The sequence below is a fragment of the Mauremys mutica genome, chromosome 8 (assembly GCF_020497125.1).
Source record: "Mauremys mutica isolate MM-2020 ecotype Southern chromosome 8, ASM2049712v1, whole genome shotgun sequence".
NCBI lineage: Eukaryota > Metazoa > Chordata > Testudines > Geoemydidae > Mauremys > Mauremys mutica.
In genome coordinates, this window is record NC_059079.1 from 36,045,182 (window position 1) to 36,051,181 (window position 6,000).

Sequence of the window (6,000 nt, forward strand, 5' to 3'; positions counted from 1 at the left end):
AATGTATCTAAGACAAAATTATGTTTTAACCCCTATATTTCTGCCAGCAAAAACTAACTTGGCATTCATTCATGTGCCAGGTATATATGTGAGTATACTAGCCTTCCCCACACAGTCCCTCCAGTAACTTCAGGAAGCCAAGCCAGATTCCCATTTCATCCAAGTCCAACCCCATTGAAGTTCTAGCAATGAAAATGAATCCGCATTTGATTTGTTATGATCTTTCATAATTTTTCCTCTTCAAATGGGGACTGTACCAATTTCTAATTAAAAGCACCCATTCATTTGTTGTTATGGAAGGTTCATAATTTTACTGATAAATTCCTCAGGCTTTTATTGAACTCTATTAAAATTTGTGATTGCCTATACTGAATAAACTCTCCTACAATACCTGTAGGTAGGACAGTTCTTAGAAGAGGCAACGTGGACTAGTGGCTAAAGCACAAGTCTGGGAATCTGGAGTACTGGGGTTTTATTCCTGAGTCCATAACAATGTACCTGTGTGGTCTTGGGCACTTAACCTCTCCTTTCCCCAGCTGCCTCATCTGTGAAATGGGGATGAGATACTTTCCTAACTCTGGACCATTGTAAAAATGAATCCATCAATGTTTGTAAAGTTCTCAGGGATACCTCTTGAAGAAATGGAAAGGAAGTGCAAACTGTTTATTTAATTACCCCCCTTATTAGTTCACAAACCCCAGTTGTTAATGCTCGAATCAAAATTCTCATTCATTCACTTTACACTGTAACCAGTCAAAATCTGCATGTTGTACCAATTTCTCTCAACTTATCAGTTTTTACTTATCCAGGTTTATACCTCACAACTCTTCTTTCACAGATGGGGCCAAATTCAACACTCATTTACATCCTGTGCAATTCCACCGAAGTCAGTAGGGATAGCGTAGGACCTAAGTCAGCAGTGAGTTTAACCCATGTAACATATCAAATCCAAAACCAGTAGTAAAAATCATAACACAGCAAAGTTGGAGAAGCACAATTTGAAATAAATACATTGGGCTTGATTTTGAATAAGGTTAGGCATGCAATTGTGACTAATTCGTGTGCCTAATTATCATGACTATGTGCAAATCAAGTAATTATGCAGGCAAATAACCATAATTAGTTTTATGTGTAATTATTCAATTACCACGTACAATGACTGTAACTGGGTGTGCAAATTAACCATGCAATTGTGCATGCTTCTTCAGCAGACACTTATGTGCCTAATCTTTTTAAAAATCACACCCATCTGAGTTTTTTCTGATTTCCCTTCCACTGCATGTGTTCTTATTACAAGAGTTTTTTTTTTACTTGCAATACTATTGCTATAGGTGAAGACGCTGAAGCAATATCATTCTGTGCCCTCCATGTTCTGGTGGTTTTTAACTTTCCTCCCCAAAATACCTTTTATGCTGACAGACATTTCTCATGTTTATTCTTCACGTAGATTCAATTTATTAATTGAATGGGGAACTAAGGTGTATTGAAATATATACAGTCATTTTTCAAACATGAACAATTTTTTAACCATGTAAGAATATATTGAAATGCCTCTTCGTGCTCAGATAACACAAAATGATTTACTGTTAAAACATCAAATATTGCATGTGCATAATCCTCAGTGAGGAAAGTATGCTGAATTACATTAGAGAACTTCTTAAATAAAGCTAATAAAGCAGCCTACTGCACTGGACATGCCTGCCATGTTGTGGGTTCAATTTGCAAAAGCACTCAGTATTGGCTTAACTCTGCTCCAATTGAAGTTAGTGGCAAAACTCCCATTGGCTTCAATAAATCAGAGTTAAGACTTGCAAAAGTGTTCAGTAATGGCTTATCTTATTTGCCTTTGTCAGGGTTCCCTCCCCACTCTGAACTCTGGGGTACAGATGTGGGAACCCACATGAGAGACTCCCTAAGCTTATTTCTTCCAGCTTAGGTTAAAAACTTCCCCAAGGCACACATTCCTTTCCTTGTCCTTGGATGGTATTGCTGCCACCACCAAGTGATTTAGAAAAAGATTCAGGAAAAGGACCACTTGGAGTTCCTATTTCTCCAAAATATCCCTCCAAGCCCCTTCACCCCCTTTCCTGGGGAGGCTTGAGAATAATATACCAACCAATAGGTTAACAAAGTGAGCACAGACCAGACCCTTCCACTGGACACTAAAAATCAATCAGGTTCTTAAAAGAACTTTATTATAAAGAAAAAAGTAAAAGAAGCACCTCTGTAAAGGTAATTTTACAGGGTAATAAAAATTTAAAACACAGAGGATTCCCCTCTAGGCTCAATTTCAAAGTTACAAAAACAGGAATAAACCTCCCTCTTAGCATAGGGAAAATTCACAAGCGAAAACAAAAGATAATCTAACACATTTCCTTGCTATTACTTACAATTTCTGTAAACTTAGCTGTATCAGTAGGAGCTGGGTTACCTGTTTGGTCTCTCTCTCTCTCTCTCTCTCTCTCTCTCTCTCTATCCAGAGGGAACAAAAACAAAGAACACAAACAAAACCTCCCCCCCCCCCAGATTTGAAAGTATTTTCTTTCCTTATTGCTCCTATTGGTCAGGTGTCAACCAGGTTATTTGAGCTTCTTCACCTCTTACAGGTAAAGGAGGGATTTTATGCTACCCTTAGCTGTATGTTTATGACATGCCCCCCAAATCACACAATCACAGATGGTGCTGGACAGCCTGTTCCACACTGGCTTTGATTTCTTCTTGGAGCTCTAGGAGAAAATAGAGTTAATAAGACACACACACCTCTAGATATATTACTGATTATATAAAAACTAAGAATATTTCCCACATTTCAAGGATGATTTTAACCAGTTGATTCTGGGAGACTTTAAGAACCTAAGAACATAAGAATGGCCGTACCGGGTCAGACCAAAGGTCCATCTAGCCCAGTATCTGTCTACCGACAGTGGCCAATGCCAGGTGCCCCAGAGGGAGTGAACCTAACAGGCAATGATCAAGTGATCTCTCTCCTGCCATCCATCTCCATCCTCTGACGAACAGAGGCTAGGGACACCATTCTTACCCATCCTAGCTAATAGCCATTTATGGACTTAGCCACCATGAATTTATCCAGTCCCCTTTTAAACATTGTTATAGTCCTAGCCTTCACAACCTCCTCAGGTAAGGAGTTCCACAAGTTGACTGTGCGCTGCGTGAAGAAGAACTTCCTTTTATTTGTTTTAAACCTGCTGCCTATTAATTTCATTTGGTGACCCCTAGTTCTTGTATTATGGGAATAAGTAAATAACTTTTCCTTATCCACTTTCTCAACATCACTCATGATTTTATATACCTCTATCATATCCCCCCTTAGTCTTCTCTTTTCCAAGCTGAAGAGTCCTAGCCTCTTTAATCTTTCCTCGTATGGGACCCTCTCCAAACCCCTAATCATTTTAGTTGCCCTTTTCTGAACCTTTTCTAGTGCTAGAATATCTTTTTTGAGGTGAGGAGACCACATCTGTACACAGTATTCGAGATGTGGGCGTACCATGGATTTATATAAGGGCAATAATATATTCTCAGTCTTATTTTCTATCCCCTTTTTAATGATTCCTAACATCCTGTTTGCTTTTTTGACCGCCTCTTCATGGGAGAATGCATCAGCCTCTTTGTTAGATGCTCCTGAAATGTGTTGTATTTCAAAATCAAAATCTTGGAGAGCTAAACTCCACCAAAGAAGTTCTTTGTTATTTTCCTTGATGATATGAAGCCACTTCATCACAGCATGGTCAGTTTGTAGGTGGAAATGCCATCCCCAAATGTATGGGCTTAGCTTTTCCAGAGCGTACACAATGGTGTAACATTCCTTTTTGGTGATGGACAAGTGGCTTTCCCTCTCAGACAGTTTCTTGCTGAGAAACACGACAAGATGGAATTCTTGATCTGGTCCTTCCTGCATTAAGACTGCTCCCACACTACACTCAGATGCATCTGTGGTTACTAGGAAAGGTTTGTCAAAGTCTGGGACCCTTAGCACAGGGTCAGACATGAGTGTCACTTTAAGCTGGTTAAAGGCCTTCTGACACTCTTCAGTCCACTGAACTGCATTTGGCTGTTTCTTTTTGGTCAGTTCTGTCAGTGGGGCAGTGATTTGGCTGTAGTGTGGTACAAATCGCCTGTAATATCCAGCGAAGCCTAAGAAGGATTGGACCTGTTTCTTTGACTTTTGGACAGACCACTTTTGGATAGCATTTACTTTGGCCTGTAGGGGGTTGATAGTTCCGTGACCCACCTGGTGTCCAAGGTAAGTCACTCTGTTTAGACCTATTTGAAACTTTTTAGCCTTAACAGTTAGTCCTGCCTCCCTTATGCGCTCAAAGACTTTTTGTAGATGCTCCAGATGTTCTGCCCATGGATCAGAAAAGATGGTCACATCATCAAGGTAGGCAACTGCAGATTCTTCCAGTCCCACTAGGAGACTAACTACAAGTTTTTAGAAGGTGCGGGTGCATTTCGCAGCCTGAAGGGGAGCACAGTAAATTCATACAGCCCTACATGGGTGATGAAGGCTGACCTTTCCTTGCTGGATTCATCTAGCTGTACTTGTCAGTAGCCCTTGGTTAAGAGATGAACTGGGCACCTCCCAGTTTCTCCAATAGCTCATCTGTGCATGGCATTGGATAGTTGTCTGGGCGAGTTACACTTTTGCGTGGCCTACCATAAGCTAAATGCTGTATTTCCCTATCTGGTTTGGGAACTAGAACCACTGGAGATGCCCATGCACTTTTAGAGGGGCGGATTACCCCCATTTCTAGTATGTCCTGGATCTCCTGTTCTATAGCAGTTTTGGCTTGAGGAGCCACCTGGTAAGGTTGGGCTCCGAGCATTACCTGTGTCAATGGAGTGGTATGCCTGTTCGGTCCGTCCTGGGGTGGCTGAGAACATCGTCGCAAAACTAGTGCACAGCTCCTTGATTTGCTGTCGCTGCATACGTCCAAGGGTCATTGAGAGGTTCACCTCTTCCACGCCACTGTCACTTTTTCCTTCATAGTAGACATCTTCAGGCCACTCAGCATCATCTCCTCCCTGGGCTGTAAACTAACAAACCTTTAATTCTCTGGAATAAAAGGGCTTTAAAAAATTAACATGGTACGCTTTAGGTTTGAGGTGGGGGATGCTATGAGATAGTTAACAGCTCCAGGCGCTCTTGGACCTAAATGGCCCATCCCACAACACTTCCATCTTATGAGCCTGGAGCGCCTTTGAGACCATGACCTGGTCCCCTACTTTGAAGGAATGCTCTCTGGCATGATTATCATACCAGGCCTTTTGCTCTTCCTGAGCATCTTTCAGGTTTTTTTCTAGCTAGGGCTAAAGAGTCTTGGAGGGTGTTTTGAGGTTGCTTACAAAGTCCAGAATGTTAGTTCCTGGAGAAGGCGTAAACCCCTCCCATTGCTGCTTCACCAAATGTAATGGGCCCTTAACCTCAGGGCCATACACAAGTTCAAAGTTTCAAGTGAAAACCCTAAACTAGGATGTGGTACAGGTCTGTAGGCAAAGAGCAAATGCTGCAACATGAGGTCCCAGTCATTGGAGTGCTCATTTACAAATTTACATATCATGGCCCCCAAAGTTCCATTAAACTTCTCCAGCAGGCCATTTGTTTGATGGTGGTAAGGGGTAGCAACCAAGTGGTTCACCCCATGAGCTTCCCACAGGCTTTTTATGGTCCCTGCCAGGATATTAGTTCCCGAATCTGTAAAGATGTTGGAGGGCCAACCTACCCCAGAAAAATGTCTGTTAATGCCTGGCACACATTTTTAGCCCTGGTGTTGCTTAGAACTACTGCTTCTGGCTATCGGGTGGCAAAAACCATGAAAGTCAGTATGTACTGCTTTCCTCTGGGTGTCTTTTTTGGGAAAGGCTCCAGAATATCCACAGCTACTCGCTGAAATGAAACCTCAATTATGGGGAGTGGCTGGACAGGGGCTTTGACCTGGTCTTGGGGTTTTCCCACCTCACAAGACCGGATATAAGTAGAAA